This window comes from Rattus rattus, chromosome 1 (genome assembly GCF_011064425.1).
Source record: "Rattus rattus isolate New Zealand chromosome 1, Rrattus_CSIRO_v1, whole genome shotgun sequence".
In the NCBI taxonomy this organism is placed as follows: Eukaryota; Metazoa; Chordata; class Mammalia; order Rodentia; family Muridae; genus Rattus; species Rattus rattus.
Window position 1 is genome coordinate 133,528,049 of NC_046154.1, and position 23,516 is coordinate 133,551,564.

Below are 23,516 nucleotides of genomic sequence, written 5' to 3' on the forward strand. Positions count from 1 at the left end.
ATCTTGGTTTCTCCATTATGGTAATTGAGAGTTTTACTAAAAATAGTAGCCTTTGGTGGCACATTTGTTCTCTTAGGGACTGTATGACATCTGCCCATAATCTTCTGCCTTTCATAGTCTCTGGTGAAAAGTTTGGTGTGATTCTGGTAGGCCTGGCTTTATAAGTTACTTGACCTTTTTCCCTTACTGATTTTAATATTCTTTCTTTATTTTGTGCATTTGGTGTTTTGACTCTTTGATGTGTATGTTACCTGGTTGGTGTCTAAGTGTCTGAGAGATCTTGAGCATCCAGGTTAGTTGGGACTGTTGGTCTTCCAATGGGGTTACCCTTCTCCTTAGATTCTTCTAGCTTTTTCCTAGTTCAACCACAAGGGTCTCTGGCTTCTGTCCATTGGTTGGATGTAAGAGTCTGCTTCTGTCTCAGTCAGCTGCATGTTGGGTCTCTTGGAGGGCCGCCATGCTAGTCTCCTGTTTGTAAGCACACCATAGCATCAGTAATGGTGTCAGGGAAAAAACATACTTCCTTTTTTTAAAAAAAAAAAGAACAAGTAAAAAAGATGGATAAAAATGGTGTGCAAGCATTAAGGATGTCCTATATTAATATCACCAATAAAATATTACAGTAGATAGAGATATCTATCTCATAACGATGAAGTTAAAATAGCATGTTAATACCAATTATGTATTTCTAGCAATAGAACTTTTAACACATGAAGTGCAAACTAAAAGGATTAAAAGTAGACATAAATAATTACTTAAACACAGCTGAAAATCCCAACCCTCTCCCAGTAATTAATAAAACAAGTAGACAGAAAATCAGTAAAGATATGTAAATTAGAAAAGATTCACCTACCATCTCCATCTAGCTCATATTTGTAGGACAGTTTACTCAGTAACAGCTTCAAACAGATTTTTCAATCTGTAAGAAGTATTGAGTGAAATATATCACACTTCAATCTACAAAGCAAGGCTCAATAAATTTACAGTGACTTAAAGAGTGCAATATATGTTCTTTGACCACAGAAGAAATCAGTGAGAGAAAGGTATCTGAAAAAAAATTCCTAAGTAGTTGGACCCTAATACATACTTCTAAATGCTGGTGGGTTAAAAAAGAAAGTGCAAGAGAAAACTATTTTTGAGTGAATAAAAATGAAAATCCACAAAAATGTTTGATATGACATAAGTCCTCAGGCAGAGATTTATAACACGAAGTGCTTATAGTACAAAACAAAGAAGATCTCAAGTTAATGATCTACATAAGCTTATGGAAGTAGAAAAAATGAGTGAAATACAAATAAGCAAAATAGTGAGAAAAGAAAATAACAAATGAAGGATAATAGGGAAACATAAATAAAATTAGAATTAAGATTCTTTGGAATATTAAAAAAAAAAGACAAACCTCTCCATGTGTTAACCAGGAAAATAAATGAATCCCAATACTCACATGGATATTCGAAAAGAAATTTAAAAATTGTGGGCTGTACACTATAGTAATTCTTTGGAAGAAAAAGGTACATTTTTTTTAAAGATGCCTATTTCCAAACTGACACAAAAAGTAATAGAAAATCTGGACAGTATTACATTTTTAAATGATTGATTTGGTTCATTGAAAGCATTTCCAAAATACATATCCAATTTTGGTCCTACCGAAAAATTCTGCTATAAAACTAGAGGAAGTGGCACTAATTATTCACTAGCTCTTTCGGAAAATACTAATAGAAAAAGCATTTCCTGGTTCATATGATAGAGCCAAAATTATCCTGGATATAAACAACAAGCTATTTATTATGTCTCTCAGGAAAACAACCAGGAATAAATATCAATTAATGGACGATTTTGACTAAAATAACAAGATGCTATCTTCTACAATTTTGGTTCTGACAAGAGTTGACATAGCAAAGAAAGACTGTATATCCAATGGCAAAGGAGTTTCTGAGGCCTAAGGTGCCTAACTGCAATGATTATGACAATATTCAATTCCTAGTGAAAGGTATTGACTGTTCTCTGTGGCCGGTTCCCTTGTCTTTGTCCATTGTCCAAATTTGTGCTCCTAACATTTTGTCATTTCTGTAGACTACCAAAATATGTTTTCATAAATATATTTCTGCTAAATTAGCAAGCCAAAAACATGAACAACAAATCTATCCCTGTTGATCTATTGTACCCAAGACCTGGATGTGTGTTCATGCAGAAACTGGCACCAAAATGTGATTTTCCTTGGGCAAAATTTCCCCTGAGAAAAATATAGGCAATTTAAGATTATGACTTTTGACCTATATGTATATATCTACAATGTATGTATATACTAGACTGCTTCAAATTTTTAGCTTTTCAGCAAGTGAAAAATAGTAAGATATATAAATTTTATTAAATAAGTGAGTAACATAAATAAAAGTTCAAGGGTATTATGAACCCCTTAGCCATTTGCAAGTTTTCTGAGCAATTATTAGTATGATATTATTAATATTGTTAATTAAATTTCTGTCATCACAAAACATGAACCTATAGGATGTCCATTTTACACAGCTGCTTTATTATTTAGAGTAATCTTATGCAAGGTTATAATAAATACATTTCTAGATTTGACCATTGAGACTGTATGTATGTATGTATGTATGTATGTATGTATGTATGTATGTATGTATAATGGTTAAGAGTACAGACTTAGCCTACTGCTCTACTAGAGGACAATTGGTACCAGAGCCACAGGTAAGACTCTACCACAGATATTCAAAGATTGCTCAGAGTGCATCCAGCTTCCCCAACAGTACCTCCTTTTTTCATCTGACTATTCTACAACTCTTGCAGAAGCCCCCTGCTCTACCACAAGCCACAGCAGAATTCAGAAACCTAGGCCAGTTCCCAGAACCACAGAACCACAGAACCCTTGAGGTCAGCACCCCAAACCTCAAAAGTTATGTAGGCTGCCAAAACCCAAAAAGAAACACCCTACTGGACCTGAGGATTCATGGGTCACTATAACCCCAGGCTACTCAAACAAGAAGACTAGGTAGGAAACAGAAACCAAGGGAATAAACATCCTTCCAACAAAGATAAACTTATAAATTGGCACCTAAAACTATAATTACCCCAAACCTAGAAACCTAAACACCAGTGTAAGAGCACAACCAGCAATAGTCAGGGCAGTACGGCATCCCCAGAGCACAGCTATCCTGCTATAGCAAACCCTAGATATTCTGACACAGCTGAACCACAAAAAGAACAACCGCAAAATTCTATCAGAGCTCTTCTACAGCTGATAAACACCTTCAATGAAGTAGCTGGATACAAGACTAATAAAAAGCAGTAACCCTCCTATACACAAATGATAAATAGAGTGAGAAAGAAATCAAGAAAGCAGTAGTCACAGTAGCCATGAACAATATATCTTGGTGTGACTCTAACCAAGCAAGTGAAAGACCTGTATGACAAGAACTTCGAGTCTTTGAAGAAAGAAATTAAAGAAGGTATCCGAAGATGGAAAGATTCCCAATGCTCATGGATTGAAAGGATTGACATAGTAAACGTGACCATCCTTACTCAAAGGAATCTACAGATCCAGTGCAATCCCCATCAAAATCACAACACAATTCTTTACAGGCATTGAAAGAACAGTACTCAACTTCCTATGGAAAAGCAATAAATAATAAACAAACAAACAAACAAACAAACCCAGTATAGTTAAAACAATCCTGAACAATAAAAGAACTTCTGGAGATATCACTGTCACTGCTTTCAAGCTTACTACAGAGTTATGGTAATAAAGATAGCTTGGTATAAAGACAAACCATGGACCAATGGAATCAACCCAGATGTAGATTCACGTACCCATGGACACTTAATATTTTACAAGGAAGCCAAATTTATACAATGGAAAAGGGAAGCACCTTCAACAAATACTGGTCTAATTGGACATCAACATGGAGGAATAGAGCTAAATTCATCACTCAGCACAATACTCAAACCTAAAAGGCTAAAATACTTCAACATATAAACAGACACATTGACCTTTTAGAGAAAATTGGGGAATAGTCTAGAACACATTGGCATAGGAAACAACTTTCTGAACTGAACAGCAATAGTGCAGGGACTAAGATTAGCAATTAATAAATGGAACTTCATGAAACTGAAAAGGTTTTATAAGGCAAAGGACACCAACAGTAAGATAAAATGGCAGTCTACAGAATGGGAAAAGATCATCAATATACATCTGACAGAGAGGTAGTTTCCAAGATGTATAAAGAACTCAAGAAACTAGACATCAACAAACCAGATAATATTACTAAAAATGGGTTACAGACATAAACAAAGAATTCTCAAAAAAAGAAATCTCAAATGATTTCAGAAACACTTAAAGAAATGTTCAACATTCTTAGCCATCAGGAAAATCCAAGTCAAAATGACTCTGAGATTCAATCTTAAACCTGTCAGAATGGCTAATATTAAAAACATAGGTGGTAGGTCATGTTGGCAAGGATATGGAGCAAAGGGAACACTCCTCCATTGCTGGTGGGAGTGCAAACTTGTATAGCCACTTCAGAAATCAACATGATATTTTCTCAGACTATTGAGGATCAATCAACCTCAAGACACAGCTATACCACTCCTGGGCATATACCCAAAGGACACCCCATTTTAAAACAAGAACACTTGCTTGACTATGTTCACAGCAGCTTTATGTTAAAGTGGAAATGTAGATGTCTCTCAACCAAATAATAGATGAAGAAAATGTGATACATTTTCACAATATTATTCAGCTATTAAGAAACAATGACAATACGAATTTTTCAGACAAATGAATGGAAGTAGAAATGGTCATCCTGAGTGTGGTAGCCCAAACCCAGAAAGACAAATATACTCTCTTGTAAGTGGGTATTATCTGAAAATTAAAGGATAACCATGATACAATTCACAGATTCAAAGAAGCTGGGTAACAAAGGAGACCTCAAGAGGAAAAACATGAATCTCTCTAGAATGGGGAAATAGAATAGACATTGTGTGTAGAGGTGGGGCAATGGGGAATGGGAACAGGGAGATCAGGTGTGGGGTAGATGGGGGGAGAGTATACTAAGAGAAACAACTATAACTGGTGCACATCTTGGGAATGAGCTAGAAACCCAGTATAATGGACACTACCAGGAATTTATGAAGATGTGTCTAGATATGCCTCCTAGCAATGGGAAATACAGATTCCAAACTGGCCATCTCCCACAATTAGGCGAGGCTTCTAGGGAGGGATTTGAACACCAACCCACCCACAAAACCTTTAACCTACAATTTGTCTGCCTGTAGATGTGATGAGCTAAAGGTGGCACAGAACTTGTGAGAGTAGCCAACCAATGATTGGTCCAACTTGAGACCCATAGCATGAGAGGGTTCCTAGGCCTGACACTTCCTGGAGGGCCAGGAACCAGAGATTATATAGCACAGAGATCTAGGATAGAACCAAACATGACTGGCCAAAAAAAAAAGTCAATGAAATGATATTCTGCTGTACTCATAGATTGGTGTCTAGCCCAGTTGTCATCAGAGAGACTTCATCCAGCAACAGATGCAAAAACCCATAGCCAAACATTAGACAGAACTTAGGCAATCCTGTGGAAGAGGGGAAGGAGACAGATGTTAAGAAACTGACAAGAAAACCCACAGAATCAAGTAACCTGGGATCACAGGGGCTCACAGAAATTGGACTGCCAATCAGGGAACCTGCTTGAGTCTGACCTAGGGCCTCTGCATGGGTCTGACCTAGGGCCTTGCATGCATGTAATGGTTGTGTACCTTGATCTTCTTGTGAGACATTTAAGAGTGGAAATTGGGGCTGTTTTTGACTATTTTGCCTACTTTTTGGACCCTTTTCCTTTTACTGTGTTGTCTCGTCCAGCCTGAATTCAAGGAGTAGTGCCTACTCTTACTGCAACTTGATGTGGTTTGGTTCATATCCATGGGCAGCCTGTCCTTTTCTGTAAAGAAATGGATGAGCAGTGGATGTGGGAGAGGGGAGAGAGACTGGGAGGAGAGTAGGGAGGGGAAACTGTGGTCTGAATGTAACATATAAGAAAATTTTTTTAAAAAGTATTGACTCAGGCATAGCCTTGGGGTTGAGTCCTGGCTGCACCATTTGCCACGTATATGACTCTGGGAGAGTTATTTCATTTTTAAATAATGTAAAACATTTCACAGAGAGCTTAGAACCTTGTAACTTCCCAATCTGGTGTGTTTTGTTGTCTCTGGTTAGAATCGTGGTTCCAGAACTTCAAACTCGATACTCAGTTTCTTTTCTAATTCAGTTGGAATGAGTGAGTTTTAGTTAGATTAGATAGCACAAGTATGAAGACACAAGGTCACCTTCCCAAGAGAAAGTAGGTTCCCCCTCACCCAGAAATCCTTCCACACATTGCTCTACAGAAAGGTGGCCCTTCCAGATTCATCACTATACTGAAGGAATTTAGTCGTGTTTATGTCGTTCAATCAAGTACTCAGTAGTTTCTGTTTTGAAAGCATATTTTCTAAACATCTCTGTAAATGGAGATTTTTGACTTTCTGCCAAGAATACTCTAAGAATTCTAACGTAATAATGAATCCAACGACTCTGTGTCTTTCCTCTGTGTCCCGTCTTTCTGTCCCTTTGTCTCTGTCTCCCTGTTCTGTTTCTTCGTCTCTGTCTCTCTTTCTGTCTCTGTCTTTCTCTTGCTCCCTCTCACTTTCCCTCTATACCCCTCTCCCTCTTCCTCCCTCTCCTCCCCTCCTCTCCTCTTCCCGTTCCCTCCCACCCCTCTCTCTCACTTTTCTCTGCATCCTGTCCCTCTCCTCTCAGACTATTAGATCATTTTCTTTAGTTTACTTCGTTTAACTCCATCATTGTTATTCTCTTTACTGATTTGGTTTTAAACACTATTGGCTAAGATGACAATTTATCAAGACTGTTTTGCCTACCAGTTGAAGGTAATATATTTTCCTGCTGAAATACTTGATATTTATGATTGCAGCAGCAAATCCATTCAGGACCTTCAGATGCCAGGGGACCAGCTGTGAGCCCACATTCCTGGTTCTAAAGGAAGAAGGATTGGGGTGGATGCAATCCCAGGCTCTATCTCTTAGGATAGGAAACTTGGAGCACTCCTTGCCCAGGGGAAGGGAGACCCACAACTCAGAGGACAAAACCAGAGGCCCCAGGGAGAGAATCATACCCTTAAATCTTCCTTTCCTCTGGCACGGATGGACAGCAAAAGCTATGGCTTCTGTACGAGGACTCAGTATGGAGCTTCATGCTTGTGTGAGGAGACCCCAAGCATTATCAATTAAACAGCATGGCTGGAAAGAGATGACTCAGGTAAGTTGGGGGCTTCTGGAGAAGTGGAGGGGCTCAGGCTTATAACTCCAATAACAAAGCAAATTTTACATGGAACAGTCAATGTTTGTAGTACAATGCCATAGCCTGACAAGGGTGGGCTTTAAGATAGTTCATAGATTATAGTAGTAAATGAGAGACTGAAAGAATGGAAAGGAACTTGGGTTTGTGGGATGCCGAGCACTATGTTGGATTGCTGTAGTTCGTTTTGTTTCCTCCTTGCAAAAATCCTATTGGTATCCAGTGGCTCTAGAGATTGTGTAATTGGACCAACCCAGAACAAGCTATTCCTCCTAGTACTCCACAGCCTTTCCCTACCTAATGACGGTCCTGGAAAATCAGCCTGGGGCCTCAGTATGGTTTCTGATGTTCCCACCACTGGAGGTACCTGTGGACTTTGGACATCATCGCTAATGGACCTAAGGAGCCTATTCACATGTAGGCACACTAGCAGGGACATGATGATTACTCCCACATGAAAACACCTAGAAGACAGTGGCATGGTGATGCCTCAAGCTCCCATAGTTTCCACTCTTACAGTCGTACAGGATGGTGTTTTATGGGAACCTGTCAACCGTTAGAAGTGTGAGCACACAGATATGAATACACGCAGGGGGAAGGGAGGAAGGAGGTCAGTGAACTGAGAAAAGGCATAAAGTTGTGACATTTTCACTGAGGTAATCAATAAGGCATCATGAAAAAACATCAGGGAAGAGATTTGGAGGGAAAGCAAGAAACTTTAGGAAAGGAGTAAACAAATGCCCCAAACCAAGCTCTCATCCTAACTTCTGGGAAGACTTCACAGTAGCTCCACTTTGCTGGGCACCCCAGAACAGCTTAGTCAGCAGGAAGGAGGTCTCTGGGGTCCTGAACCCATCAGTTGGAGTGGCTTCCCTTATTCCCTAGGGGACCATAAGGAACTTGGCATCTAGTTGGAGACACTCTTAAGTTGACTTTTCTTTCCGATATTATGAAGCTTGTATAACATTAATAAAGAAGGTGGTGGGGGAACATTCCTCCAGCATAGAGTCAATGTCTCAGAAAACTCGCTCACTGGGCAGTCACAGCTTTGAGAAGACAGCAGCAGGAGATGGACAGTCGCCTGATGGCCAAGCAACAGAATGTGCCCACATTCCCCAGGGCTTGCATCAATGTGGGAAGCAGTAGAAGCTCAGATCATAAAAACTGACCAGCAAGTTATTAGATCCTAGCTTCCAGATCATCCCATCTCACATACACATACACATAAACACACACATGTACATGCATTTATATTCCCATATACACACATACCACACACATACACTACACGAACACACCCACACACACCACATACTACACACACATGCAACAATATACTACACACACATATACATACCACAGACTGTATAGATACACAACACACATATACCACACACGCAAACACACTACACATACTACATACATATCACACACACACACAAATACACCACACATACTACATACATATCTTACACACACACACACACAAACACACAAACATATATACACACCCTGGCCAGTCATTGCAGGTCTCAGCTTATTATTTTGTTGAGTCCACTATGAAACAAAAATTCTTTCCAGATCCTTGATTAACCTTATTAGAGCTCATAAAACCCAAAGCATTTCAATATGTCCAAATATCTCTGTTTTCTTGTAGATATTTGTGGTCGGGGTATTTTTATTGTCAGTTTTCAATTAGCAAAGGAGGTGTGTCAAAAGGAAAGGGGAGAAACAGAACACTGAAGAATCTCTTCTTAGTGGTCTGTGTGGGTCTTGAGATAGGAGCAAGTTGTAGAGAGGACCTCAGCCTCTTCAGATCCCCAGATAAAATCCACTTGTGGGATAGACATTCCACCATTCTTTGACGTAATGTTTAATTCTTGCCACAAATAGAGTAACTTATTAGGATTATTTCTGCTAGTGCCTTGTGTGTAATTATGGACTGTATATTATCCATTAATGATAAGATCCTGACTCTTACTTTACTCTGTGCTCAATGAACAATCGCATACAATCCAGCAGAGCCTGAGGCATTTATAGTAATGTTTTCTTCACAACCCCCTTTGCTCTCTTAATTTTAAAATCCATGTGCGTTTTAACAAAATATCATTCATCTGTTTCTGATTCATTACACTTAACTCCTCAATTTTCTTTTGGTCAGAGTTGACATGTCCCATGAACTCTACATTGGTGTGCCACGGTGAACCTTTGTTCCCTGAATATTAAATAGTGCCTAGACATGATGCATCCTTCCTTCTGTGGTGCAGGGTTTGCAGAGAAAAAAAAGTTCAGACTCAAACAGTAGACTTTTAATAGTGTCTTTCATTATTTACAGTACAGATTTGCATATGTTATTGTTGTGATGGTGTTTAAGAGAAAGCATGTGTGATTGTATGTGTGTACATATATGCAGGTATATGCGTCATTTCTTTGTAATAAATGTGTCCTGTGGCATTAATTAGGCTTCATGGAGGCTTCCCATTTCTGTTGCTGAGCCAACCAGCTGACCTGAGAGTGTTGAACTGAGTAAATCCTTCTAAGACTTCCACTGTGCTGGCTTTAATCTGCCAAGAGAAGGAAATTAGGAAGGATCTCTCACATACATGGGGAGGAACTCGGGGTCTGAAAGTTTCCTACTGTTCCCCATGAGGCTTTGTCCGCAATGATGGGGGTGGGACAGCTACAGGTGGCCAGGGGTCCAGGTCTACTTGATGCTTGAACAGTGAGGGAATCTATTGTACTCGTTAGAGCCACGGTGTGGACATTGGCATAATGCCAGTCCCCACGGAGTCTTCCCCAAACTCGAATCCACCAAACTTACCTAGGCCATTAAAGGCTCCCCCTTCAGCCCAGAGAAAAGTAGTGAACACTCCACTCAGCTTGCAGCTCAAAAGACATATGTTGCCTAGCTCTGCCTGAACCATATCAACTCTAAAGTTATTCTCTTTGTTTAAGGAGTCCATTGCTGGCCAGGCTGATGTGTGCTTGCTAATCTCTGCAGCTGAAAGGCTGTGGTAGGAGAATTGCTGTAAGTTCATGGCCATTCTGAGCTCCGTAGTGAGAAATTTTCTCTAAAAACTTAAAATAGTACAAAAGCTCATTAAAATCCTAGTTATTGGGGTTGGGGATTTAGCTCAGTGGTAGAGCGCTTGCCTAGCAAACGCAAGGCCCTGGGTTCGGTCCCCAGCTCTGAAAAGAAGAAAAAGAAAAAAAAATCCTAGTTATTCCACAGGTCTGCTATATTCACAACATTTAGTCCATTGAATTGCGTCTAATTCTGTGCTGAATTACCCCCCACTTTATATTAACTCATTTTTCCATAATTTTGCTCTAAGTCCTGAGCCACATATAACCATAATGGAACCCCACCTGTAGGATGATATAGAACAGTTAGGCTGACCTCTACCGAGGAGAAGACTTCTCACAGTGAAATGGGAATGTCTACTGACTTCACAAACAGCACTAAGTTGAGGGCTGTGAGAGATGCTGCAAAGTGATTTACTGTTAATAATGGTGTGTATAAGTTTGTGAATGATTTCTCTTTCTCATATATGTATATAGTAAATAGGAATGTAGATATGCATGTCTGTAGGCAAATGTGTATAAGTGTGTGTGCTTATAGAGGCTAGAGAATAATATCAGGTGTCTTTCTCAATGACTCTTCACCTGGTACATTAAGGCAGGACGTATGCTCCAACCATGGCTTGCTGTTCAGGGCAGTCTAGCTAGCCATATTCCTCTGGGGAATCTGCTGTCTCTGTTTCCTGGGCTCTAGGATCGCAGGTGGATTGCCATACCATTTTTCTTATACATGAATTCTAGGTTCCAAACTTTAGAATTCACACTTGCACAGCACAGTGCTTTACCTGTTGAGCAATCTCCGCCTGCCAATGATTCAAATAAAAGTTTGATTTCCAGCACAATTAGCTCAGTATAGAAGTAACTTCAGAGTGAGCTGTATAATAATGCCACACTAAATGACTACATTCTGTTTGCCCTATTGAGTTGGAGTCCAGTGGTTCCAGTGCCTTTGAGGACACCTAGCATCCTGGAGAGGATCCTGGTATGCGCCCTCTGGGGAATGTGTGGGCGTTCTGATAGCCCATCGGCAGCAGCAGAATAGAGCTAGAGGCTCCTGTGCTCACAACATACCAAGGCTAGCTTGTGGCTCTCTGGGTCACTTTTTAACACACAAGATTGTATCTCCCTGTTCCTCTTTCTATTACTTCATTCTTTGTTTCAGGTCTTAATGTACAAAACACATTCAAACAAAAAGAACTGATACTAAGAAGTTCTAGTAGCTAAAGTGTACTTTCTATAAACACAAACTTCTAGTAAGACATACTTAGAAAGTAGAAATGACATAAATGTAATAGTCTTTCTCCTCTCTCCCCTTGCTTTGTGCCTTGTGAGTGTGTGTGTGCGTGTGTGTGTGTGTGTGTGTGTGTGTGTGTGTGGGTGCATGCATGTGTGCATATGTGCGTGCATGTGTGTGCATGTGTGCGTGTGTATGCGTGTGTATGTGTGTGTGTGTGTGTGTGTGTGTGTGTGTGTATGTTTATGGACCATGTCTGAGATAAGGTCTAGAAAAAAACAATCCAGCTCTCCAGCACTTTCCTTATAACATGAAGCAAAGCTATGGCCTGAGACATGTCATGTTTTCTATGTTGTGGTCATCCTATGTGCCTGGTCCTAAACTAGACCACAGCTTGGAAGGAGGTCTTCAACTCTGTTCATGCTTCAGCTTTCAGTCAGTTTCTCTCAACAACAGGCCCTGGACCAAGAGATCAGCTGAGGCAATCAATGTGGCTACCTGAGAGCTCACTTGTTCACACTACATATAATAAAACTACCTACTGCTGAAGAGATAAGGACAACCCCAAACTGTGACTTTTTTTTAAAAAAAAATCTGTCTGTCTATCTGTCTGTCTGTTGTCTATGTATGTATCTATTGTGTATGTAGACTTTGTCTGCAGGACTACCTACAGACCAGAAGAGGATATTGGATCCCATTATCCATGGCTGTGAGGTTCCCTGTGGTTGCTGGGAATTGAGTTCAGGACCTCTGGAAGCGCATCTGCTGCTTTTAGCTCCTGAGCTATCTCTCCAGTCCTCCTGTGCCTTTTTTAAAAGTCCCAGTTTGTGTGCGGCTACTTAAGTCTTCCATTTAAAGTTAAGGTATCTTGTTCATTCAGATGAGAAAATGGAACTCATGGACTCTTTTGTTTGTTTGTTTGTTTGTTTGTTTGTTAGCTTGCATGCTTTACCTACACTCTTAACTATCCTCTGACCTTAAAACAGAGAACACACATAGATTTAGGCAAATCTTTGACCACGTTCTGTTGGACAAAAGAAATGTTGATAGCAGTCATTTGTACAACGACTGATAAAGAAAATGTAGTATAGCACGAACTGCAAGAATCCTCTGATAAAATAGTGACTTCAGGCAAAGTCTGTCTTGTCTCATTCTTTCAAGTTTTCCCTCTCATAATCATTTACCTTGTAAACGAGTTGCTACTTCCTTCTATTTATCATCTGTCTGTCTCTCTATCATCTATTTATCCATTCATCCATTCATCCACCCACCCACCCACCCACCTACCTACCTATCTAACTTTGTCTTCAGCCTTGCCTCTCTCTCTATGACATGGTCCCTTAGTCCAGAAGCTTTCAAGAAATTGAACTCAAATGGTCCAAAAATGTCTAGGACTTGCCTAAAGGCAAGAAGGAATTGGTCCTGGGGTCTCTAACAAGCCTTTCCTAGACCAGCATTAGGTCAGCTGCTCATGCCTAAAGCACTCACTGACAAATGTACTAGCTTCCCAGGGTGATGTTTAATTAATGGAGTCTCATATCTGAAGATGAAAACAGGGCAACTGCCCCTAAGTAATATGAACAAAACTGAGTGGGGGAAATGGAAAAAAATGTCTAGTAAGTAGGCAATCACCAATGTCTAGTACCAAGACCAGGTTGGCTTCCTTTACTCTGATGTAGTAAGAGGGTAATAAACAAATTAATTATGATATTCCTTTCCACAGGCTCTTGGATCATAACGGGTCTAGGAAGCTTCATCAACTATAGGGATCAGACTGAAAAGGTGGTGTTGCTCTCTAGCCCCAATCATTTCCTACCTGGCAGTGGATAAACAAGAAAGTAACAAGCAGGTCTGAAGTATAAGTTGCTTCCTGGCAAAGTGGCCAACTCCACATTTCCATGTCACACAGCACTTAGGGCCCGCGTGCAAACTCCTTGCTCCTAGTATTTCAAAGGGCAAGCCATGCCTCAGATGAGGAAGGCAACTGGGCAGGGTGCACACGCACATGGCTCCCATTTTCCTGCTCACGAGAAGTTTTCCCCTGGCTCCAATAGCAGCTGCTTTTTGGAGGGCCGTGTACGCCTATGGTTGCATAAACTGTTTCCATTCTCAAAAGTGGTCATCTTCAGATGGGCCAGTATACATTACCTATTTGGAATCATACTTCTATTACCCTAGGAGTCCCTGTGGGTCTAAAATAGGATCTGAGGTTGAAGAACTGTCCATTAACATGTAGTCATAGCAATTACCTCCAAGCAAAAGAAGAAAGGATCCAAGATTATTATCACTGATCCCTTGACATTGGCAGGTCCTGGGTTGCCCTTACTCAGCTAACCCATTCCTTATGCTCATACCCAGTAAAGCTGCCTTTTCCTTCATTCGTTACCTCATCCATACTCAAGGGCTTTCATTCGAACTTAAGGTTGGTCCACAAGCTGCCCAAGGAGCCTTCATGTCCCTACTCTGGTGGCCCTAATCTTTTACCTCAGTCAACTTCAGCTCTCCTTCCTTTATTCTGCCAAAAACCAGTATTTCAGTGCTATTACACATAAATTCTTGAATCTAAACTTGGGCAAGCCAGTTCCAATTCTGCTATTTCTATTCAAAGTTCTGGTCAAAGAACATGAAGTTGCATAATTGAAAATACCACACAGAGTGAAGGTAAATGTGTCCTCAGGCAATCATTATGTGATTTTGATTATCTATTTTTTTTTAACTTTCCATCATGTAGTTAGCACATTTGTTAAAGACAAGCTGTGGCCAGGCAATGTTCTAAGCTCGAGATTAAGTTTTCCTCTAGAAAACAGAACAAAGAATAAAACATATCTCAGAAGGTTGTTGTGAGTACTAAATAAAGCAAGACATTCTAAGTGCCTAGAAGACAGCCATGAGCATGTATGAGAGTAGCAAGTATGATGACTGAGAAAACACCAGTTCATCTCTTCTTCCCTGCTCCCTTTTAACCGTCTCAGTCCAGAAGTAATACAATCCCTCTTATGTAATCATTCCAACACCCAGCCTTCCTGGGAACCCTGAAGAAATACATTGAGCAGTTACTTAAAATTAGTCTTCCGATGGTGTCAACCTAGCCGTGTCAACCTAATGTTGTCTCCACACATGGAGCTTTATACACACAGAGAGCTCAGCTAGCCCTGAGTGCTATGTTCTGACGTGTGTGTGTGTGTGTGTGTGTGTGTGTGTGTGTGTGTTATGTGCACATGCACATGTGTATGCTATGCCTGTCTAAGAGATATATAAGCCTTTAGCCATAAATAAATGGTGTGTGACTGTTATTAATGGTGAGGTCTTCTAACACCAAGAGCAGATTATCAAGTTTCAAATGTTCCATGTTCTTCCGGATTCTAGGTTCATATTCTCTCATGTGTACTGCTTCCTTCTCCCTCCCCCATCTCTCTGCCACCCACTCTCTTATCCCCATTCTAAAGTGCCTTCGATGGCTTACTTCAATATAACAATTTTAAATTAAGTCAAAATTTCAGGAAGGGAGAAAAACAGCTGGAAGTTTATATTTAAGGAGAAACAGGAGTGGAAACTTACCACATGTCTTTTTGTGCCATGAGGTTCTCACGGACCATTCATTACACACAGGCAGACCAAATGATGGTGGCTCATTCCCTCCAACTTAGAGGAAAGGAATGGTTGTGATGAACTGACTTAATATTGTCACATTTTTCCAACTTGTGTAATGCTCCCTGGAGCGAGGGCGTACATCACCAGTGTAGTCTTTATGTTTACAAAAGGCAAACTCTTAAGATGATTTGCTTACTAAACAACATATATAACCTCTCAACCGCAAGACAAAGCCCTTCTCCTGAGATTAAAAATCTCCTTGGTCAAAAATGGCAGAGGTTAAAGCATCACTACTTAAGAAAAAAGAACTGGAGAAAATGGTTCTTTCCTCCCTAACTTAGAGTCTCAATTGTGAGGTAGAATGAAAATCTTTTACCACTTTGGTGTCCTGTAAAAATTGTCAGAGAGTCTCCTGATACCATCAGGCCCAGGATGGTGTTAGAAAGAATTTGTGTTCTTAAGAAAATTCCAGAAAAGATGCCTGAATTATGGAAAAGCATAACCCTTAGAAGGGACCACTGGGAATGTATCTAATTGAACCATTGGTTTTAATGAGTAAAGGATCAATGTATCATGAAAGCAGACACAAAGCAAAGGAACCTTGGTAAGGACAAGCAGTCCGAAGCCTAGGTGCATCACCTTAGTTGTGATATCAAACTCAATGTTCCAACAATGAAGAGTTGGGAAGGACATTGTATGGTGGTGTCTTAGGGTTTCCATTGCTGCAAAGAGACACCATGACCAAGGCAACTCTTATAAAAGCAAACATTTAATTAGGGCTGGCTTACAGTTTCAAAGGTTCAGCCCATTATCATCATGGCAGCGTTCAAGCAGACATGGTGCTGAATGAGCTGAGAGTTCTACATCTCGATTCAACAGCAGCCAGGAAGAGACTGTCTCCACACTAGCTAGAGTTTGAGTACAGGTCCTCGAAGCTAATTCCATAGTGTGCACTTTCTCCAACTAGGCCACACCTTCTAATAGTGCCCTTTCCCATGGGCCAAGCATATTCAAACCACCACAGCTGCTAAGGGGAGAGGAGTAGACACAGGGAGATACATTCCATGTGTAGAAGAGCATAACTCAAGGAAATGACAAAACAAACTTTTCTAATCCTAGAGATCAAAGGGATGCTGGAAAAGTTTTTGTCATCTATCTTATGGTACTTTGTAGTTGCTCTAGAAAACTAATATTTGGTACCAGAAGTGTGGTATCTTAAAGCAATAGGTGTGAACTATTTTACTTTTCTGAATACTATGTTTAAAATCAAATAATAATCAGTGGTAAGAAATGTCCGGGAAACCTGTAGAGATGTCCTACCTTACATCTTCCTAGATGTTCACAGTGGGTACCAAACAATGGCATGTCTTGTAGCTGTATTACTGCTGTAGCTGTATTATGTGCTGTAATATCACATGAGCCGTTTCTTTTATATCTATGTTGAAATTTTCCTCTTTTTATGAAGACATCAATCACATTGGATCAGGGCTCATCATAATGACTTCATTTTAGTTCAATTACATATTCAAAGATCATATTTCTAACTTAGGCCATATCCACAAGCTCTGGTAGGACTGGGGAAGAGGAGCAGGATAAATTCAACCTTCAGTCAACCACTAATATACCATAACACAGATAAAATCATTGGCATAGATAGCGAGTGACTACAGAGAGGTCAACTTGATAAAACTTTCAAAAACTAATTTACAATGGAAATGCTGCCAGCTGCCATGGGCAATAAAAAATGGCTGTAGAAGAGGAAGGCCTTGACGCTTAGGCAAGTTCTCCTTTTTATTTACTCAAAAGTTTCCCAAGCTCTCATGAAAGCTTGAAGTGCTCCAAGAGAAGTCAGTGGCCTTTGGTGGAATGGACATTGTGAAGAAATGCAAGGTATCATGTAGTTTCATAGTTTTGTAAGACGGCGAGTACTCTGTTCCCAGCAAGCTGTCTGATCTTCATTGGAAGGCAAAACACTGAATTTCCCAAGACACTGGAGAGAAACAATCACAACAGTCAGACGTACAAATCATTCTGGCAATAGATTTTCCAAGAAGCAAGCGATCCAGGATTCTTTCTCGGTGAAGCAAATCTAAGTGATGACACAGAGGAGTACCAGGACATTTGTGTGTCTGTCATGGTACAGGGTAATGTCTGAACTTCTGGTCCAAGTGTTTTCAGGTGCAATTAGGACTATGAATTAGATTATTTCCTGTCCATATACAGAGGCACTTCAGGCATCTGGCAACATTGGATTTCATGACCACAAAGTAAAAATGAAATAATGTGCATACCAAAACTTAAACACATTGTAAAGTGCATTCAGTCTCAGATTCCCAACCCAGCGACCCTGCATGATTTAACAGAGTGGGAAGCCAGACTTCTGTCCCACTGGGGAGAAACAAGGCCTCCAAACTGACAGCTGCTATCATTCCAAAACAAGTCATTGTTTATAAATGAATATTCTTTGTGATAAATTATTGAATTACATGAAAACTCTATGATTGCTTGTTGCTGCCAGATTTAGTTTTGGTCTGAAAAGCAGCATGGAATGTACTACAAACAGAATAGAATTAAAAACTGCTGCTCTTTTCTCAAAAAACTCTTCTCAGACCTATGTCTCCCCTAAATCTTAAATGTTTGTCCTGACTAGGACACCAGTATATCTTCAGAACACTTGGAACATATATATTTTAGACACACACACACACACACACACACACACACACACACACACACACACACACATATTTTTGGAGTTAAAATATTTTGGATTATTTTGAGAAAAATATAGGTATGAATCATAGCTTGGAATAAATTTTATGCTAAGCAGTAACTTGAAATGTAAAAGCAGGGGATGCATAACCTGCCTGAGTATTCATCAGGCAATGAACACTATGCTCCCTGCTTTGAATAGTAATCTCCTTTGATCCTCACAGCAGCCATTAGGATCCTCTTTTACATAAGAATGGCTGGCCTGGGGGAAGGTAAAGTGATTTGCAGGAACAGGAGAAAGCCAGTCCACGCATTAGGCATTCATTCCAGACTCTTGGCCTTGTACAGTAGCACTCTGGCTCCCACCACAGCTATGCAGATGACTTCGCACCAGCACCCAAAGGAAGAGACTGCATTGTTTTCTAAGCATACACTGATTTGTCCAATGAGATCTTTCTAAGTAGACCCACTTCAGAAACAACTTACAGAAAATCAAAAGCCCATGATCTTCCTTGACTTGCATTTTCCTTTGGAACTGTATTTACTGAATCTTCCCTCTTCCTACATGCTCAGGGAAACTCTGTGAATCCCAGTGGCATTTGTAGGAGTAAGAAGCCCCAGTTATGTCATTCAGTACCCATTTCACTTTTCATTCACTATGCTTTCCTCTAAGTTGTGGACCACCCTTATATAAGAAGGATAATAAGATTTGCCCTACAAATTTCACAAGCTGTTGTAATGTTTCAAACCATACAATGCAAAGGAAAGGCCTTCCAGTCTCATAAACATCTGAACTACATAACTGTTTCCTGGACTCTTCCTAAATGGTTCAGTGGAGAAAGAGAAGATATTTTAACCAGTGGTCAGTTAGTAGGCAACACCTCTAGACAAAATTGAGATGAAGAATTTTCAATTTTTAAACATTTCTGTGGTGTAAATTGTTTCGCCAAAGCTAATGTCCATTTCAAAATACAGAAATTCCATTCCTGAGCATAGAGGTGGGAAGACACACACAAACGTGACTCCAGCAAGCTGGTATAAACCAGATCTAACACACCATTAGTCAACTAGCCCTTCCAAAACTGCGTAATAGGAGAAATTTTTAACAAAAGCACATGTCACACCTGGAGTCACAGAGTATAAGAAGTACATATTCCCTTTTTGTTTGTGACCGTGATGATGACAAAACAGAACATCTAAGTGGAACAGAAAACCCACACCTCTATGGAACCTTGCACAGAATCCAATCAAATTCTGCCATTTGCTGCTTTGACCACCTTCTGAGGAGCGTGTGTCTACTTCATAAAGGACTGGTATGTTGCTTGGGACTGAGAGAATATACTACGTGAGTACCAAAACCAGAACTTAATCTATGCATTCTGTCCTCATCTACTGAATAACTGTTAGCATTTGATTTGACTACAGATGACACAGACACAGTGGCTTAAACACGGTCAATTCTCTCATGGAAAGAATACTGGGAATATGTCAACCACAGCTGACCTACATTTAGGACACAGACTTCTGAGCCCTTTTTTCTGTCATCCTGGTCTAAAATGTCTGCTAGAAGTCCAGCCATAACATGTTAGTTCCAGGCAATAGGCATAGAAAAGGAGAAGGAGTGATAAAAAAAATCCCACCTTTAAGGAGACTAATAAAAGACTCAAGCCACACTTTTATATCGCACTAGCAAGAGAGTGATTACCTGGCCACACAAAAGAAGCACATCTTAGAGTCACTCTGTGCACCTAAATACCAAGTTACTACATCTAAAAGGAAAGAGAAAAGATGTTGGGAAAGCAATTAGCAAAGTCCGGTGCATGTTCCCTTGCTTCTGCATGTTATCAGAAGGCAGAAAGAGAAAGAAATTAATCCTTCTAATTGAAAGCGCATGAGCCTCTTTACATGCACACATTGTAGGTAGGATAAATAGTTATCAATCTGCTTATAATCTAAATTGCACATCTATGGATGGTCAAATACAAGGAGCTATATCTATTTGAGTGATGTATATGCAAAACATAATAATAATCAGATTATCATTAATTGAAATCAAGCAACACTCACACATGCTGTTATTAATAGTATAAAGTATATGTACCTGTCTAAATGTATTTGTGTTGGTTACTTGACACTTTTATCTGACAAAGTTAAACGTGTAAAACATGTACTTAACTTTCGAAGTGCTGGAAAGGGTACTTTCTCAAAATACCTCCACCCATTAGACTCTGAAGCAGGAAAGTTGAAAATCAGCTTATTATATTGTTTCCAGTAATGAAGCCTTGTTTGGGCATATATATGTAAATGATGTATATGTATACATATATCTGTATGCATATAAGCATATGTATAACTATCTATCTATCCCTTCTTTTTCCTGGAGATAGTAACTAGCCAGGTATTCATGACACTTGCCCTAGCTTCTCTGAAGAAGGCCGTTCATCCAACTAAATGAAGTTCTTCATCTCTCTTCTTTCTGCAATGGTGTGTGTATAGGACCAGAGACAACCTAATTCACAGAAAGCTGCCCAGTGACCAACACACTACCACATAAACATGAAGATGTACACTTGAAAGCCTAGATGGCCATCCTGTCAGAGAACATCCAGAAATGAGCAATGTTTTGACAACTATCCCACCTCCCATTTCAGAGGAAAAATATGGCCTATTGGGTATTTATCTAAAATCTATAACTTCCTCTTAGTTTGATTTTTGTTTAATATATTGGTCGATGATCGAATAAACCCACTCCTTCCACCTGTATTCATCCACAATCAATTAAGATTCTCGACTCTGTAGGTTTTAGCTGTTTTCAAATAATACAACAAAAACTTGGAGCTAGTCTTCCAATTGATTTGATAATTTCATTCACTAATTCAGTAAATAATCAGTTATTATTCTGTATAGATGCCCATTATAATTACTGTTCTGTTGCAGTGAAGAAAAACAATGACCAAAGCGACCTGTGGTAGAAAACATGTAATAGGAGGCTTGCTTAAGGCTTCAGAAAGTTAGCCAATTATCATCATGGTGGAGAGTGTGGCTGCATGCAGTCAGGCATGGTGGTGAAACAGTCGCTGATTGCTTTACATCCTGATATGCCAATAAGAAGCAGAGGCAAACTGGTCCTGGCCTGTGTGAAACCTGAAAGTCTAGTCCCAATGACGCACCTCCTCCAACAAGGCCATACCTCCTAATCCTTCCCAAATAGTTCAGCAACTGAGAACCAAGCTTGCAAACATATGAGCCTATAGGGCCTGCTCTCATCCAAACCACCACAACGCCTTTCAACAGTGGCTCCATCAGTGAGCAAAATCTTCCCAGTCCCATCCTTTGCAAAAGTTTCAGTCTGAAGAGTCAAAGAAGGATGGAGGAGGAAGGAAAGACTCCATCAGTCAGGGCATATGGGCCAACTACAGGAATTTGAGACTTTATCCAAGGAACAAATGAAACTATTTAGGATTTAAGGAAGAAAAACAGTAAGATTTTTAATCTACAAAGATCATCTTCAGGAGCATAGATAAGAGATTGGGGGAATATAGATGTATGCTGAGAGAGAAGTAATGAGTGTTTTAGCTTCTCCATTAACAGGGGATATTATCTTTAAAAGATGGTGTTCACAAAGTTAGAAGCAAGTGGACCAGTTTTAAATGGCAACTGCTTGAGTTAGATTTTTATTGTTATGAAGAGACACCATGATGACATCAACTCTTAAAAAGGAAACCATTTAATTGGAGCTTGCTTACAGGTTCAGAGGATAAGTCATGGTGGGAAAGATGGACCATATAGGCAGACATGGTGCTAGGGAGGAGCTGAGAGTTCTACATCTGGATTAGCAGGCAGTAGGAAGGACAACAGTGGGCCTGACTTGGGCTTCTAAAACTACAAAGCCCATCTCGGTGACATACTTCCTCAAACGAGACTATACACCTACTCTGACAAAGCCACACCTCCCAACAGGACTAACCACAGTGAACCTAGAGCCATTTTCTTTCACAATTCTACAGCATCAAACACAGAGCCAGGAGCAGAAGGCACCAGGTTCATGAGCCCTTACCTCAGACACCAGTCATAGGCAACCTGGTCCAGATGAGAGTCTCAGGAAGGGACTTGCACTTCCTCTGCATGTTGTCCCCAGCCTACAGGCACCTCTCAAATCTATGAGAAAAAGAACAGGAAGTCCTGCAGCAAGAGGTTTCAGAGAAAGAGAAAGTTATAAATAAATGTCACAATAGAGGTACAGAATTGTCTGCTCTGGAAGACTGCCTTCTGTAAATTACTCATGCTAAGTTACTTGCTATAATTCTGGAGACTGGAGGCATCTCTACTATATTTTAAAGATACTGGCTTTTAGTTTGCATAAAAGATCTCTTTCCTCAGCCTTTCTAGACTCTTAACCTTGGTTAATACTTAACTTTTCTCAGACTAGTTTCCCCATTTAATCACAGTGGGCTCAATGAAACACCACCTTAGATGACAGATGACCCAGTCTGCCAGACCCTTCTTGAAAAAGAGGTAGAATCCTTTTGATATTTCTATTTCAAATTGCTTTAAACATTAAGGTCTGAGCCAGCCAGCAGAAGTAACTGGCACACACGATCCTGGAGCCCCATTGTCTAGTTCTGGCTTTGCTGTCCCAGTGTAAAGTAGCTTTGTGGAATTCCAAGAGGATTCTGCCCTCCTTCCAATCCCTGCAGAAACCTTCAGAGACCCAACACTAAGCAGCTTGGAATTCTGCCTGATCACCCATCCTAGTTGGATCTGCCCACACCCCAGGCTACGTCTGACTAGGGCACAACCTGCAGAGTAGGGTCTGTTCAAGACATAGCCTGCAAAGTGGGGTACCCTGATCTCCATTGTCTGGACTGCTCATCCCCATCTTCCCAAGAAGTCCTGCTGTCCCCAGGATTATCCAGTCAACCAGCATTATCTAAACAACAGCGTAAGAACACGATCAACAAGACTCAGGGTAATCTGGCTACAACAGAGGCTAGCTATCCTTCTACAACAAACCCCGAATATCCTAATAAAACTGAAGCACAAGAAAAGGATCTTAAATCCAATCTTATAAAGATGACAGAAGTCTTTGAAGAGAATGTGAATAAATCCCCAAAGGAAATATAGGAAAATACATTCAAACAGGGAGAAGCATTAAAAGAGGAAGCAAGTAAATATAAAGAAATACAGGAAAATATAATCAAATAGGTCAAGGATTTGAATAAAACCATCTAAGACCTGAAAGGGAAATAAAAATAATGAAGAAAACACAAACAAGCAATCTTGAAGATGGAAAACCTAGGAAAGAGAACAGGAACTACAGACATAAGCATCACCACACAGGAGATGGAGGATTCTCAGGAATAGACAATACAATACAAGAAATCAATATATTAGCCAAAGAAAATGTAAAATCTAAAAACTCTGTGACACAAAACATCCAGGAAATCTAGAACACTATAGAAAGACCAAACCTAAGAATAATAGGAACAGAAGAAGAATATTCCCAACTCAAAGGCCCAGATAATGTCT